This window comes from Halichoerus grypus, chromosome 11 (assembly GCF_964656455.1).
Source record: "Halichoerus grypus chromosome 11, mHalGry1.hap1.1, whole genome shotgun sequence".
NCBI classification, from domain to species: domain Eukaryota; kingdom Metazoa; phylum Chordata; class Mammalia; order Carnivora; family Phocidae; genus Halichoerus; species Halichoerus grypus.
In genome coordinates, this window is record NC_135722.1 from 91,227,277 (window position 1) to 91,244,725 (window position 17,449).

The window sequence follows — 17,449 nt, forward strand, 5'->3', positions numbered from 1 at the left end:
CCAGGGCCAGTCTCTGGGGTGGAGAAGAGAAGCAAGTGGGAATTCTCATCCAAGATGCCTCCCCCAGGGCACAAGGTAGCCTAAGCCTGGGGCAGATCCAAGCTATCTATCGGCAGGACCCTCTAATCTTTCTTCTCTTTTTAGGGCCTGGCTGTCTCTGGTCAGAGCATCTGCTGTGCAGGATTGCGGAGGGAAGTCTGCTGTCTCTTTGTCCTGGAATGTCATAAAAGTGAAAAAAAAAAAAGATCTCAATGAGACACTTGCCATAGTCAGGGATTATTTCACTAACGGGAGCTTTGTGTGGAGGTGAGCTGAGAAGGTAGAGGGAGCACAGATGAAGAGGAAAGGAGGCCCATTTAAGAATGATGGGGAAGGTCAAGGAGAGAGGTCCCCAAGGGGGACAGGCAGGGGCTGCTGAACAGATGAAAGGTTCAGGGAAATGTCTGTCGTGGGAGGCTGGCCACTGACTGCCCAACTGCCCAACCTCCACCTTCCCCTCACTTCTCACTCCTCAGCTTCTTCCCCAATCCCAGGAGCAGCAGGGACTCAAGGCTCCAGGGCAGTTTGCCAGAGGACAGGCAGAGTGGAAGCATCCTGAGTAGTCATGAGGCCTGACCTCTCTGTTCAAATGAGAAAACTTGTCTAAGTCCACGCGGCGAGTTGAAAATAGGGACCTATGTAGAATCGAGGTCCCAAGCAACAAATTCGGCAAGCATTAATGGAGCACCTACTATTCACCAGGCTCTGTGCTGGGCAGTGGAGTTTCCAGGAGGAAACAGAGCCAAGTGAGCAGGATAAACAAAGAAATAATGAAATGACAATTTCCCTGCGCTGAAGCAAGACAGGTGACTTCAGAACGAAAATGGTCCCAGGGCGTGAGCACAGTTAATGAAAAAAAGAAAGGAGCAAACAAAATCTCAAGCCTCAGCACACAGTGGTGATGTTTTCGAACTTGCAAAAGCAAAGCAAACTGAAAGTTTTCATAAATTCTCATTGCAAGATCGGAAATAGGAAGATGGTAGAATAACGTCTTTGAAACCTAAGAGAAACAGGTTTTGAACATGGGATTCTGAACTCCATCGGAAGATCAATCAAGTTTGAAGGCAAAGAAAAGTCTGTTTTGGACACGTAAGAACTGAGAATTTATTTCCCACTCATCCGTATCAGAAATAATTAGAGGTGGTATTCCAGTAAAACAGAGGAATCAGAGGAAGGGGACAGCATCCACGCAAGACATGGCGGCGGCCCAGCGGGAGCCAGCGGGGAGGGAGAGAGCTGGGGGGGCGGGGAAGAGGGGCAAGCAGTACATGTGGGGGCTCTCAGAAGATTCTCCTGCAGCGGCCAAGCTGTAATGACAGACGGTTCCGTTTCCTTTCCCTTGGTCAAATCACGCTATTTAGTTCTGTGGTTGGATAATATTTCTATCTTACGATCAACCTATAGTTGGAATGCAAAGGGAACTACAGTGATAGACTGTAGATCTTCTAAATCTGTAAAGCTACTATTATACTAAATATATATCACATAGAGTTCATTATATATAACACTATGTGCTAAAGAGTATCTACCATGCAATATATAAACACACGATATTCTATAGAATATTATATAATAAACATAGTGTCAAATATGGTTTAATAAAAATTATCAAACTAATCCAAATTGGAAGGGGAGAATGTGTGCTAATTTTCCCGGCTTTCATAGTAAGGAGTGAATAGATAAATACACAAATTAAGAAAGAGGGATTTAAGTATATTATATAACATAGTAAACACCAGCCACCAAATAACTAAAATCAGAGATTGTTCATTGTCGTTGACTTTGGGTCATTTGGACCTTGTGGGTAGAGGTAGGGGAAAGAAGGGACCCTTTTTATTCTATTTTATATCTCTTACACTGTTTTTCCCTCATGTACATACTTTACTTCTAATTTTAAAAATACCTAAAATAAATAATGAAATGTCCACAGAAGAGAATACTATGCATCAGTTAAAAACAATGGAGTCAATCTATTTTGACCTGGAAAGCTGCCCATTACATAGGCCAGGTTAAAAAAGCAAGTTTTTAGAACAATATGTAAAACATAATATTTAACTGTGGCTCGCCTAAGCACCCGAACCAGTAAAATACAGTCCCTTTCTATGTTCTCCGCCCTATGCCAAGGGGCCTGCTTTTGGAAGTCTTCCTTGTCTCAGATTTTTATAAGATTCCTCTCTGGTTTTGCCAAAGGGAAGAGCTATTTTATGTATGTTTCAAGTAACAAATGTCAGTTTTTGATGATACGTGGTCAGTCCCAAGACTGGCCTGGATGAAGCTGCTTGAGATGAAAGCCTTCCACGCAGATAACGGGCTGAGAGGAAGCTTCTAGGGAAGGAGCATCTGAGCCTTACAGATGTCAAGACTGAAAGGCACCTCGGAGAGCGCCTGGCCCACCTCCCTCATTTCACAGATAAAGGACATAGGTGGGGCCTGATAAAAGGTCACTCCATTGAAGTTGTGTCCAGAAAAGAGAAGTGGGCTGTTGAAAGTCAGAGTCGGGAGCCAGCCCAGGAGAGGTGGAAGGCTGGAACGGAGGCCGGAGGCCAAGGCAGGGGTGTGTGGGAGGGGGTGGGAGGTCCCCTTCAGGAACTGCTCAGGGTGCAGATGGCTTGACTTGGAGGGAAGACCTGGCAGCATCAGACCAGATCACCCTTCCTTAGTTTCCCCCGTAGCTGGAAAGACAGCTCTAATGCGGACAGGAGGAAGCATGTTGGGGCTCCTGGGGAGGGGCGTGGTGAGGAGCTGACCTTTACGGGGCATTTATCGAGGGCCAGCTGCTGGATGAGGTGCTTTCTCATACATTATCTCATTTAATCCTCAAAGAAGCCTTCTAAGGTAAATACCATTATCCCAATTGCATAAAGACAATGCTGGTCAGAAAACTTAAGTTACTTAACTTGCCCCAAATCTTACAGCCAACGAATAGCAGAGCTAGAATTTGAATCCGGGTGTGTCTGGTTCCAAAGTGCTGGCCCAAGAGATCAGAGGGCTTCATGAAATATAGGTTAGCCAATTATAAGAGGAGAAACGTCCTTCCCAAACTGCGATACAACTAATCCTGTTCCCTTCCTGAGCCCCGCCTGTGTGATCAGTCCCTCTACCCAGTCCATGAGTATCCAGGCACACCGGCTGGCTCCTGGGGACTAGGATTTACGCTTCACCAACAGGGCTCTGAAAATTCCCACCTCGGAGGGTACGAGTGCAGGGAAGAGGAGGGAAGCTGGAGTCCCGAATTCTAGGTTTCGAGGTGCTCAGCCGCACACCTGTCCTCCACCAACCTCAAGGGCACGCTGATGGCTCTTGCGGGCCCCTCCGATGCTGCCCCCCGGCCTCCCCCTGTGTCTCCCTAGTTACCTCTGCCTCCACCGAGCCTCTGACTGCAGGGGGAGGCAGGCAAGCCCAGGAGAGTATGTCAGTTAGGGTTTGTCGTTGACACGTGGAGATCATTAACGAAGCTTATTTTTAAAATTGTAATTGCAAAATGTAAATGCTCCCCAAACTGATGTGTAATTGCTACCCCCTCCGCCCCAGCCCTTCCCCTCTGGTGCCAGCTTTGCAAGGAGAGAATTAGAAAATAAAAAGGGGGTGGATTATGTAAGCAAAACGATTTTAAAAAAAGAGAGCGAGAGAGCTAAGAATTTAAGCGAGACAGCTGGTGGTTCCTCTGATTGCCACACTTCCAGCGTTAGCTGCAAAAATTGTCCTTGCCGACTGCACCGATCCCAGCAACGGGGTCAACTGTGTTTAGTGCCCGGAACGGACCAGACTGGCACTCAGCAAGAGAGTCCGGTAGGCAGTGGGGGGGTGGGGTGGAGGGAGAGGGAGGGGGAGGTCAGGGGGCCATGTGAGGTCGCCTCTATGTCATCCATGGAAACTTTCCCTCCGATGGAAAGACACGGCCTCGGCAGGCGTTAGCAGTCCCTCAACCGGTTTCCATCCTTCCCTTTATTCTAGCACGTCTAGAATAAATAGGCATGGTCTGGCCTGTTTGGACTCGAGCATCTGCAGCCTTGGCGTGGAGAGAAATAGGACTCTACCGAGTAGTCAGCAAGAAGCAGCTCAGTGCGATCGCCAGGCCCTGAGAAAGCCCCTGGACTTGGTGACAACACCTGTCCACCCTGGTTCACCAGGAGTCTCTAACCCTGTCCCTTTTTTCTCTTTCTTTTCTCTCTCTCTCTCTTTTTTTAACCATCTCCCCATCTTCTTTAAACCCTCACCACAACTATGGTCTGCAGTGATCTCCCTTTCACATTGCTGTGCACACAGGCTCCGAAGGGTGTTGAAGAGATTGTCAGCCTGTCCCTGAAATGGGCATCGCCGAACCCACACTCAGGGTGAAGGCTTGAGCTCCCTACGTGCGCCTTTTTCTCCTTTCCTCTGGCTTTTACCTCTAGGAGCCACAGCATGCTTCAGCATGCTCCCCACTCCTTCATACACCTGAAACACAGAGCTCCCCAAATGGCCAGAAGGCATAGGAACCAGGACAAGCTTTGGGGGCCAGTTCTGCCGGTATGCTCCTCTGGAACATCTGTGGCTTTGCTAACTTGGGGAGCTGGCCCCAGGAACGTTCGCCTTTCTGGTTCACTGTCCCCTCTCCCTCTCTCCAGGGAAACCAGCTTTTGTGAGGAATTGGGCAATGATGACTGCCCCCAAAATGAAAGCTGATGACCTGTAAGGTCACAGCAGGCCCGAGACAGCCGGGATACTTACAAAAGTCCTGGGCAGTGTCCTCTGGGGTTGGGGCCCAATCTCACCATAACAGATCTGGCCCTTATCATGGCATAGTGGAAAGAAAGAAGGGTTGTTTTGGATAACTGGATTTCTAAATCCCTGCCTATACTGATACTTAATGTCTTTGAGATCATGAAGTTACTTAAGGGGATTTAAAAATCCCTATCTGATAAGAGGATTAAAAGAGATTCTCCATTCAAAATGCCTTACACATTCTAAAGAACTATTTCTCAGAGTTCATCAGAAACACCTGGGATGCAGTTTCTTCTGTGTTCATCAAAAACACTCGGGGTGCAGATTCCCGGTCTTAACCTCGGCTTAGAAACTCAGACTCTGGTGTGAGGCCCAGGTAGTGCCTCTTAACAAAGACCCCCCCAGGTGAGTCTTAGGTGATAATGCTTGTTCCGGAAGGTTATACAAAGGTTATCATCATCATGGATGTAAGCAACAGCCCATCCATCGGCATCGGCATCGGCATCGACAACACTTTATTGTTCCCAGACTACGGAGAAGAAAAGAGGGGCGCAGGGATGAGGCACAGCTCTGGCCCTGTGTTCAAGGAGCTGAGGAGGAAGGACATGAGAAAAATAACACAGTACTGGGGGTTCCCAGCTTGTATACGCTAAGTGCCAGCTAATGTGATGGCTGCTTCTCGAGGTTTTCAGAAGAAAAGATCGTCTGCCTGGAGGGTTTCACTCTGTGTTTAAGGATGGAGGAGCATTTCTTACTGTTCGGGTGATCCTGGCGGACTCGAGGATGGCCCTCAGGAGACTCACTCCCTCTTCTCACTCCCAGCTGGGCCAGAAATTCTTCCTGTCAGCTAGCGTCAAAGCACCTATAGAAAAAAGGGCAGAGCAGCTCTCAGAAGGGATTAGAGGCCCCGGGTGATCAGAGAACAAGGGGGCACCCGCTCTGGCTCCAAGGGATATATGCCATCTGCTCTAGGGACCCCCCCCCCCGCCATATTTACGATGTCAATCTTTCTCCTCGGTGTGGCTGCTCAGGCCCACCGAGCCATTTGAGAGCCCAAATCCTCGTCACACAGTTGCAAGTGCCCTGTGGTCACCTGTCTGGTTTCCTGATATCAGTTGTACACGTGGCCCTCTCTCCCCCAAAGTGTGGACAGGTCTCTGAGGGATTCTGGGCCCTGAGTAGGGCGGGGCTTCTTGTTTTAAACTGTAGGAAACTCAAAGGAAGGGTAGCAGTCACACCTGTTCAGATGTGCGGCTGAGTTGGATCCTTTTCCAAGGGCAGGCTTTGGCTGAGGGTCTGGGGAGACGTTAATGGGTGGGGGGAAAGGGGTCTGTGGGCAGCAGGGAGGAAGAGTCAGGAGGGCACTGGACCCCAAGCAGAGACTGGTAGTGAAGGACAGCCTTGGCCTAAAGTCGGCTTTGGCTGGACTACTTACTGATTTATTTTTAGATCGAAGGGAATTCTTTTGGTTCTCAATATTTGAAATGAACCAAGACGTTTAGAAACTGGGGTCAGTGGTCTGCACTGTTCTAAGGCCTGGCCTGACACTTCCCAGACACTCACATTAGTTTTCTCCTTACGGATCGAGTTGTTAATTTGACCCCAAGGAGGCTGCATTTGGGGTTAGGATGGCAGGGTCATGGGAGGGAGGGGGGAGGAGGGGGCTTGATGCCCGGGCTGCATTTTCAGGGCAGCTTCGGGGAGCACTTCCAGCCAAGAGCCCCAGCCTTACAAGCCGAGGTAAATGCATCTTTAACATTCACAGTTCCTTCCTAGTTAACACCATCTTAGTCTCCTTGTAAAAACACATTTGCACCTCAGTAAAGAATGTAATTAACTAGTGACATGACAACAGGAGGAGCTAAGCAGTGGCCTGGGCTGGGAGCTGCAGTGGGGAAATGGAAATTCAGACATTTGCCTGAACAAGACTTTCCTGCCTTCCTTCCAGTGTGTGTGTGTGTGTGTGTGCGCGTGCATGCGCACACCAACACACGCACCACTGGGGGTGAGGGTGGCAGAGACAAAGCACCCAGATCCTGAGGGGGTACGAATTCTCGCCTGCAGGGAAGAGTAAGCTGGGGCATGCCAGGAGGACAGGATGAGCTGAGAGAAGCTTCCAAGATAGGGAGGTTGGTTAATGAATTTCCATTAACAAAAGCTTACTGGGTTGACACAAACCCTCTGCCCACACCCCAGACTCCTCCCGAGAGGAGCTGAGGAATAGAGACACATTCAAAGCAGCAGGAGGGTCAGGCCCCCCTGGCCAGTGCCAGCCCTGGGACAGCCACACAGAGAGGCCCAAGGGATCAGGACCAACTAAGGGAGGACGTGTCCTGAGCACCAGATTACTCTTGTCCCACTCCCCACACCCCAAGCCTGTTCCTTCTCCCTGGGGCCGTGGGTGAATTCTGTGAATTCTCCCAGTTCTCTGACCCCCCACCCCCCAGGCAGCAAACCCAGGAGACGTGTCCTATTCTTCCTTCCCTGAGCCCCACCTCATTTCACTCTGCCACCACTTCCCATCCCTTTCCCATCAGGCAGAAGATGGTCTTCCCTCCTTTCCATGCCCAGTGACACAACCAAGGACGGGTCCTGTCCCTGGCTATGCCTGCCAGGCCCCTCGCCATCCCCACAGTTTGCCCCTCCAGCTTGTCAGCTGCCTCCAGACTGAGCTTCCCAGGCAGACGCCCTCACTCTGCATCCATCCCGGGCCCCATACGAGGCAGGACCCCACTACTCCTGAGGGGTTTGCCGCGGTGTCAGCTCCTTCCCCAGAACTTTCAGTGACTCCCTACTCATCGAAGACACCAACAAGGGTTCACTGATGGCATTTTACCAAGTGCAGCCTTCAAGGTGTCTGCAGACTGGCTCCAAACCGCCCTGCTGGACTCTTTCTCTCTAGTACCCGCAGGCTCTCTGCCCTCCATCCAAATGCAAGCATTTCCCATTCTCCAAACCTGTCCTGCAGCTTCCCGCTTCTCCTGCGGCCCCAGTTCTATATTTCTACCTGACAGGACCTTAGCGATTCTTCAATATTCAACTCAAACATTCTGGCTCTTTCCTCTAGAACCACAAGTAATTTTACCTCCTCTGTGTTTCCAAGTAACATGCTGTTTATCATTCTCTGGAAGCTCTTGCCACATTCTGTTTCATGCTATAGTTATCTTATGTATTTTTCATCTCTTTCCAAACTGTAAGCTCCTCATGGGCAGAGACCCTGTCTTATGCCTGTAATTTTTCAGTTTACAAAGGACTTTCACATATAATAACTTCTTTAACTCTTAAAGCAACCTATAAAGGTCATTGTTTTAATACAACTTAATTTTCATTATCATTACAAAACAATATATGATGATTAGTACAAAACAGATAAGAGGGAGAAAATTTAAGTGAGTTGTAATCCCACAATACGAAAATAACAACAGTTAATATGTAGAATAAAACTCTTCTTTCTTAAAAACAGGATCATACTATATAGACTGTTCTGTAGTCAGCTTTTTATATTTGTAACATATAAACACCTTTGCATATAAGGAAAATATACATTATAATCCTAGTGGTTAAATGACATTCCATTTATGGATGTACTATAATTATTCAGCCAAATTTCCATCATTTGTTGTCTAGATTATTTCCAGTTTTTGCTATTATAAATAATGCCCATTCTTATAGCTGAATTTTGCTCCAGACTTGATCATTGTCTTAGAATAAGCTTCTAGATGTGGAGCTGCCAAATCCAAAGGTATGTTCCTTTTTAAAAATTTTTACGAATTACTTATAGGAAGGTCACACCAATTTACATCCTATCTGCAATGTATGAGAGACGCCTTTTTCTTTGCCAGGTGGTTGTTTCCATTTTACAGATGTGGAGGCTTAGGAAGGTCAGGTACTGGGCTCGCCTCAAAAACCAGCCAGCAAGTGGCATGTCTTCTGACTCCAGACATTGACATTTTGCGATTCCAACCTCCCCCCTTGTCTTTGCTCTTGTAGTTCTTACCCATCCAAAGGGAGTGCCTGCAGTGGTAAGTGCTGAGTAAATGCTGGGCTCCTGGAAGAAAGCAGGGGTGGATATGCCCTGAGTTGTGGGGTGGGCCGTCCCTGGGAGCTCTGCGGTTGTCAGCCTCCCCTGCCTCATTTCCCAGGTGTCTGGGGCCGACTTGGCAGATGGAAGCTCTGTTTTTGGGGAGCTTTTTTACTCTTCCTTCCTCCCCTCCTTGCACCCATCTGGGCAGGTGCACATTGCTTCAATTTAGCCTCCATGTATTATGAACCTACCATGTACTGAGGTCTGGGCATACAAAGATCACACACACACACACACACACACACACACACACATACACACACACACACACACACATGCTCTCCCTGGCTTCGAGGTGCTCACAGTCTAGATAATAAGGAAATAATTGTACCCTCCAATGTGTGGCTACCGCTGTTTCTGGCTGCCGGCCTCACCACCCCCTCCTCTGCCCAAGTCCACAGTGTAGGGGTGGGGGAGAGAGAGGGTCTGGGTCAGGGCATGGAAGCATGGAAGCCCTGCCTGCTGGCTCCTTCAGCCTCTAATTGTGTCCTTTCTTTTTTTAAAAGGTTTTATTTATTTATTTGTCAGAGAGAGAGAGAGAGAACAAGCAGGAGCACAAGCAGGGGGAGTGGGAGAGGGAGAAGCAGACTTCCCGCCGAGCAGGGAGCCCGATGTGGGGCTTGATCCCAGGACCCTGGGATCATGACCTGAGCCGAAGGCAGACGCTTAACGACTGAGCCCCCCAGGCGCCGCTTACTGTGTCCTTTCTGACTGAGGGGCCCGAGCTCCTTCTCCATGTCCTGGTGCAGCCACAGGCTCTTCCGTGTCTGTCTGTCTTTCTGCTCTAGCTCTAGCTCTGCCTCTAACCGCCACCCCTAAGGTGGCACTGAGGGTCCGGAGCCCCTCAGACAGGAGCCACGGCCACAGTAGAGACGAGAAGCCGACCCTGCCCCCACGCAGGCATTAAGGACACATTTGAGGGAGGAGGGACGGTCTGAGGTGACAGCCGCGTGCCCCCATGCAGGGCACCGCTGCAGGGCTACAATGTACACAGATTTCTCCTTTCCTAGAACTGACAACTACCTAGTTCCCAACAGCCTGGAGAAAGCTTCCAGCTTAGTAATCTCCGTTCTGTCACTGTCAGCGACTCCTCTGAGCATAAGGAGGGCAACGCACATGACAGAAAGCGCTGAGGAGAATGAGAGACGGTCTGGGGTCGGGGGGCGTGGGGAGGAGACGGCTCGGGGGTCGCAGCCCCCCATCCTATCCGGGCGCAGCTCTGGGAGCCCCGCTGTCCCTCCACACTCACGCCTGCCTTGCCTGAGGGAGGGGCCGGAGTGTCCCTTTTTCCATCTTGGCCAGAGAGACACACCACCCTCCCTCTTGTTGCCCTACGAAATCCCTCCCCTCTAGAGACTAGCGTGCGGCCTGCAACACTACTGGCCTGGTCCCGAGGACTTGGGCTTAATTAACAGGCAGTCTGACAGGCAGGGAGGCAGACAGAAAGAGACAGACAGAGAGACAGAGAGAGATGGATGGGAAAACATGGGCCCTGGGTAACCCGATGGCCCAGATGTTTCAGGGACAAAGAAGGAGGCAGGAGCTTCATCTTGAAGATGAAGTCCCTTCTGTCCCTATAAGATCTCCAGGAAATGGAGCAGCCTCCACTCCTGGTTCTCTGGCTCTGGTCAGGCCCTTCCTGGCCTGTCCAGGATTTAAACCAGGGCACCCTCTGACAGGGACGGGCAGGCTTCCCCAGAGAACACCTTTGCCTGTTTTGCCAACGCATACTTTTTGCAGATGAACAGGACAGTGGTGAACCCTGGGCCTCTGAAGTCTCTGGCTAGAAGCCTACACCAAAGGCCCGTCTCCTGTCCATTTTGGGAAAGCTGCCCCATCCTGTATCTATCCCAGGAGCAAAAAACATCAGAGTCATTGTCTCCTTTGGCCTAAGAGCCTTGAAGGAGCCTGTTCTCGCTCTGGAACCCACCCCCAGGGCCTATTCTGGCATGAGTGCGGTGATGGAAGGACCCTCAGGCACCTCACCAATGGCAGACATCTGTGAGGGTCTAAGGCTGCTCTCACCTCCTTGCTGGGGTGAGAAAGCCAAGGAAGCATGGCAGCTCGTTCAAGCCTGGCCATGGGTTTGCTAGGTGATGTGGGTCAAAACGCTTCACCCTTTGAATTCTGTTCCATCATCACTATCCTCATCATCAGTCTTCATCATTGTACACCAAAAGCTGGACCTGACAGTGTGATCTCATTCTCTGACTGCTCTGTATCAGCTGTTGAACTCACCTATCCCAGTGAAAGCCTCACATATCACCAGAGCAACAAGGCTGGTCTCAAAGAGACCAGATTCCACTCCTCTAGGGAGAGAGGGCCTCCTTGGAAGCTAAGATGATTTACAGACTTGTTTATACTGATTCTCCCCTGCTCAAAAATTTATAATGGCTTGCCAGGGCCTAAGAAGGCAATATTCGAATTTCTTAGCTTCCATTTTGTCCCCCATAATCAGCCCAAACCTACATCTCCTACCGAATCCCCTGGATCTTTCCAAGCCAAACGTATCTCCAGCCCGGCTAGGCTGCCGCTGTCTCATGACCTAGCGCACACCATGCCTGAGCCCTGTGCCCCCGTGGCTAGGCCACGTGCCCGTCTGGAGGGTCTTTTGCTCCCCCTTCCTCTCTGGTGTTCAGCTCCATCAAGGTCCTGCAGTTACTCGGGTCCCCTTTCCTCAAAGACCGGCTCAAGGCTTGCCTTTCTCTGATCTTCAGCAACTGAATGAAGTCAACCTCTTGCACCCCCACCCTGTGACTCAGGCTTACTCTATTTTGTGACCTTCTGCTTTCTGTGTTAACCTGCATCTCCTCAATGGCATCTTATGTCTTTGAGGACAAGATCTGTGTCTTCTATTTCATTTATCCCTGCCATCCATACCTAGGTTAGTACTGTGTCCTTGTAGATATGGAAAGTATCATTCCTGTCACATGAAGAGGGACCGTTACTGGAAAATACTAATTCAGATGAATGCTTAATCAGTTCAGTTGAAAGTTTGCTATTTAGTTATCATTATTTATTGCCAAAGGCATTCTAATTCTCTGTATTTCAATGTATCTCTGAATGAAGAGCTTTTGACCAAACTATGGATTATTTCAGAGGACTCCTGTGCTAATATTAATAAATGAATGTGGAGGGATAGTCCAGCAGAGTGGAAGAGGCTTTTTTTTTTTTTTTTTTTAAGATTTCATTTATTTATTTGACAGAGAGAGATACAATGAGAGAGGGAACACAAGCAGGGGGAGTGGGAGAGGGAGAAGCAGGCTTCCTGCTGAGCAGGGACCCCGATGCGGGGCTCGATCCCAGGACCCCGGGATCATGACCTGAGATGAAGGCAGACGCTTAACGACTGAGCCACCCAGGCACCCCCTGGAAGAGGCTTTGAAGTCAGACAAACTTGGATTCAAATCCTAGAGCTCACTCTTCCTAGCTGTGTGACTTCTGTAAGTCTTGGTTTTCCTATTTCTGTAAAATGCAAACAATAATCGCTAACTGACAAATTATTTATTAGGATTTTATGGTAGTACATCACCCATGTGATATGCCTAGCATATAGTAAACTATTCAGCCCTGACCCAGACTAGACTTTCATAAATGGTGACTATCATCATTAATGACAATGATGGTAATGACAGTTTGCACAGATCTTGTTTGGCCAAATCCTACTCATCCTTCAAGATTCAGCTCTGTAACATTGTCTCTCCATAACCCCCTATTGCACACAGGGTAAGTCATTCCCTCCTTTCTGCTCCCCTAATAACTGGGACCATATCTCTTATACAATAAAGTTCAAAATTCTTAGCCGTGAAGTCCAGGCTCTATCTCACTAAATGATTGTTATATGCTCCTATAGGTGTCCCTCCCATTACACTCTGAGCTTCCTGAGCAAGTTGCTCCTCACATTTGTGCTTCCAGCTCTGGCCCACCATCAGGCTCGATGTGTATTTATTAAATGAGGTAATGAATGGATGAACAGGAATGCCAAAGGCAGTCAAGAGACCTGGGCAGAATCTGACCAGAAACAAATTAGAGATTGGTGATTGGGACTCCATCATGGAGAGCAAATGTCCCTTTCAACACAACTAAAACCAGCCCTTAACTTTTCCAGTGGGATTTCCTTTCTTGGAGAAAACTTCAGACCCATTGGAAACACTTCGAAAATCTCTGCAAAGCCCTGCCTGTCTCCATCCTCCCTTTCTGCTCAGCTGGGCTCAGCCCCTTCTCTGATGACTCCCCTGCAGTTCCTTTCCCCAGGGCTCTGACCCTCCAGCCAGTGAGCCCCTGCTCCCTCCTCCAGCCAGCCTGCTGAATGACCATGGTTCTGAGACAGCCTTCTCAGCCCCGAAAGATCTCTCCAGAAGCAGAAAATAAGTGTACCTTGGCACAAGCTGACCATTTTTGCCCCACCTGGAGTGAACTACATTTTCATCCTCTCTAGCTCCTCTACCACACCTTAGCTCAGCAATAGCCTCCTAATGGCCCTCCTAATAGGCCTACTCCATCCTCCTCATGGCTGCTGCAAGGATGGTTCTAGAAGCCTAGAATATCCTCTGTGCTATTCTTTTAGCACTTATCCCACCAGATTGTGGTTGTCTGTTTGCCACTCTGTCTACCTCACTAGATTATATCATCCTAAACTGAGTCTCAAACCTATATATCTCTGCAGAACCCAATATGTATTTTGGACATATTGGGTGTGCAATAAATATTTGTTGAATAAAAGAATTAATAAATGTCTATATTCAGCAGAGGATATATACACACAACATGCTAATGTCCTTTACAAAGAGCTATGGTATCCAGTTTGTTATTTAATTCTTGCAACAGCCCTATAAAGTAGGTATTATTAGTCCTTTTTTTAAAAGGGGAAACTGAGGTTAGAAAAGTGACTTTGTGACTTGCCCAAAGTCACAAAGCTGGGTAAAGAGTGAAGTGAAAGCGCAGAGCCCTAGGGGTTTCATGGTGACCTCCTCAGCACCCCTGTCCACCTGCCCACCTGCCACGGTCCCCCCAGCCAGGGAAAGGATGCAAAGAGGCTGAGCTGCTTCAGGTCGGCCTCACTTGGGAAATAAACAAGAAGAATTCTTCTTCTCATCATTTGGTGAGTCACTGACATTTTGTTTGACAAAGAATCTAGGAAAAGCCTCTCCTGGGACTAGTTTTGGGACTAGGCTGTGATAATATTGCTTTATTGAAAAAGGATGCTAGGAACTGAGCTCTGGATGGCCTTTTACATGGAGTAATTTATGCAGGAAATGAGAAATAATTTTTTTTAAAGAAACACACATTGAACTGCACATGGTCACAAAGATAGGAGGGATGACAACACACACACACACACACACACAAACACACAATCCCAGAAACACAGTCACAGACCCACAAAGGCACAAACTTCAGTTACCAGTCATGATCACAGCCACACACCCCGTGTAAGAAGTCAAAAGATTCCCAGTCACACCAGTACAGAGCTCTTGCAAGTGGGTATACCCACTTGCAACACAGTCTGATGGCTCTGGCTTTCCCTTTCAGGCCTTCCAGGGGAAACTGCGATTTTCCCCCACACATGTAAATTTCAGCCATTAAGGAATGCACAGGAAGCATGACATTGAAAAATTTAATCTCTCTGTGCCCCCCTTACCTTCTCCGGGGCCCTGTTCCCTCCTGCAACCATCACGCTGCCTGTGGAGATGCTGCCAACCTGATGAACTGCCCCCCAGGCCACAAGTCCCCACTCCCAGAGAGTTACATCTCGGGCCTCAGAGAGGTTTCGGTCCTAACTGGCTCCTGGAGGACAGCAAAGGCATGATAACAAGGACGAGAAATGAAATGTCTGTAAAATTCTCATTCAGATGCCACTCAGAAATGAATCTCAGAAATGGAAGGGATGGTAAAAGGACTGATTTTAAAATGCTTCCCTCCCTAGGCTGGTTGTGAAGGGTTGGGATTCACAAGGATATCTGAAAGTCAGGAATTCTCTTCCGTCCATGGTGATTTTGACCTGGGTTCTGAGCAGAGCCCATGATCCCCGTTCTGGTGGAATTAACAACTGAGATACTCAGAGAGACTAGAAACTGCACCTGGAGCCAGGACACCCGACTTCTAGCCATAACTTTCCTATTAGCTCTGGATGTGACCGTTGGCACGTCACTTCCTGGGCCTCAGTTTCTCTATCTGTACAGTGAGGAAGTTAGGACCAGATTGTTGCTTCTGTCAGGGTCTCATCAGAAGGCCCCTTGCTCTGCCTTAGCCAAGTGTTAGTGAGATTGTGTACACCTCTGTATTTGCACGGTGATTTATACACCCCGAAGCATATCCAGCCACATCCATTAGCTTCCTGCTCGAGCTTCGCACGGTGATTTATACACCCCGAAGCATATCCAGCCACATCCATTAGCTTCCTGCTCGAGCTTCGCACGGTGATTTATACACCCCGAAGCATATCCAGCCACATCCATTAGCTTCCTGCTCGAGCTTCGCACGGTGATTTATACACCCCGAAGCATATCCAGCCACATCCATTAGCTTCCTGCTCGAGCTTCGCACGGTGATTTATACACCCCGAAGCATATCCAGCCACATCCATTAGCTTCCTGCTCGAGCTTCGCACGGTGATTTATACACCCCGAAGCATATCCAGCCACATCCATTAGCTTCCTGCTCGAGCTTCGCACGGTGATTTATACACCCCGAAGCATATCCAGCCACATCCATTAGCTTCCTGCTCGAGCTTCGCACGGTGATTTATACATCCCGAAGCATATCCAGCCACATCCATTAGCTTCCTGCTCGAGCTTCGCACGGTGATTTATACACCCCGAAGCATATCCAGCCACATCCATTAGCTTCCTGCTCGAGCTTCGCACGGTGATTTATACACCCCGAAGCATATCCAGCCACATCCATTAGCTTCCTGCTCGAGCTTCGCACGGTGATTTATACACCCCGAAGCATATCCAGCCACATCCATTAGCTTCCTGCTCGAGCTTCACAGTAACTTTGTGACGTTGGCAGTGCTAAAATCAATACACCCATTTTACAGATAGAATAATCAAAACTAAGGCTTAAGGTGTCTTGGCCAAGGCTGCAAAAAGAATCAGTATTGATTCAACTTACACGGAATTCAAATCTTTCGAATATCACTCTCTATTTAAAGGGAAAAACGTGCACAACATACCTTGAAAACCCTGGAGTTTGCTCCGGAATATATTTTTTTCTATTGCCTGTCTTGGACTTGTTAAATAACGGCTGTGACTTTAAAGCCCCTGCTGCCTTTTTGCATGGCTTAGGATGAGGCCCAGGGCAGATGTTCTTTCACTTAGGAAAAAGATTTAACCATCCTTTGGCTACTAAAGTAGGGCCTAGTCTGGGAGGGGAAAGATCAAAGAAAAGGGAACTCAGTTGTCATTCGCTCACTCAACAAAAATTTATTGAGTTCCTGCTATGTGCTAGGAACTGTTCATAATTGTTAAAAAAAAAAAAAAAAGATAAAAATCTCAGCATTCACAGAGCTTACATCCTGGTTGGGGGAGGGTGGAGATGAGAGTGGTGGACAGGTGATATAACAAGACACATAAATAAAATATACAGTGTCAGATAATAAGGGCAAAGCAGAAAAGGTAAATGGAAGGGAGTCGAGCGTTTGGAATTTAAAGTTCCCCACTAACTTCCTGGGGAAACGAAGCCAGGGCCTCAAACATGAAGTGTGAAACTCAGCAGAAGAGAGCAGAAAGAAGGTCCCAGCAAGAAGGTGGGCAGGCCAGACTGTGCAGGAGAAAATGGACAGTGAGTTTCCTTCTATGCAGATGGGAGAGGGATCTGAAGAAGTTGCCTCATCTGCGGAGCTTAACTTACTCCGGCTCTGTGCCAGAGCCCCCCTCTGGCCTCTTCTCCTGGCAGAGACCAGGCCTGGGTGAGTGAGGCCAAAGGGGTGTCAAAAAGCTCAGTAATGAAGATAAAAACTGGATCAATAGAAGCGTGCTGCCTAGTCATATTGTAATGTGAGGCAGAAGGAAGAATCAGTAAAACCGATCCTGTCATCATTTAAAAGCCTTTGTGTTTTGTGTCTCATGTATTTTTGTCATTGATCTCGATTAAAATTTTTTTCTTTCATTAAAATAGTATTTCTTCTGATTACTGAGTTTTTGGGGCCTGAGGGGAGTGAGTCCCGGCAGGCCTGTCTCCTGCGTCCTTAGTAAGAACGCACACACGAGACAGCTCTGTGCTGGGAAGAGAGAGAAGGGGCCAGGCCCGTGAATAGGGAAGCAGTGCAGGTAGAGCAAAGGAGGCCTGGCAAGCAAGACAGAGAGAGGAAGGGGAGCAGGACTTATTCCTGGAGCACGAACCTTGGAGCAAGACAGGACCAGGAGAATTCAAACACCCTTCCTCTCTTGGACCTCGGGGAAGCTGCATTTCCCACAGTGGGGTTGGGAATCTCAAGCTGTTCCATTGGGATATTCATGGGAAAGTAAGCCTTGCAGTCTAGAGGGCTTGGGGGGCACACGACTGATGGCAGATGGCCAATTGCTCCCCCTTCTAGCTCTGCAGCCAAGGGTCCACTGTGACAATTAAACTGTGAAGGCACCAGGGTCTATCGGGAGTCCATTAGCCACCATCAGCAGC

At 48.5% G+C, this 17,449-nt stretch overlaps 1 protein-coding gene across 11 annotated transcripts in view; it reads right to left on the bottom strand.

The window, feature by feature from the left end:
• Positions 1–17,449, bottom strand: part of PKNOX2 (PBX/knotted 1 homeobox 2) — a 307,502-nt gene that overhangs the window by 89,457 nt on the left and 200,596 nt on the right. For 9 of the 11 annotated variants that reach the window (XM_078058801.1, XM_036123314.2, XM_036123318.2 and 6 more), the window contains one exon: positions 5,499–5,605. The exons of the other annotated variants lie outside the window; for them this stretch is intronic. The gene's annotated coding sequence lies outside the window, so the exon portion shown is untranslated. The remainder of the gene's footprint in view (positions 1–5,498; positions 5,606–17,449) is intronic. 11 annotated transcript variants of the gene reach the window in all.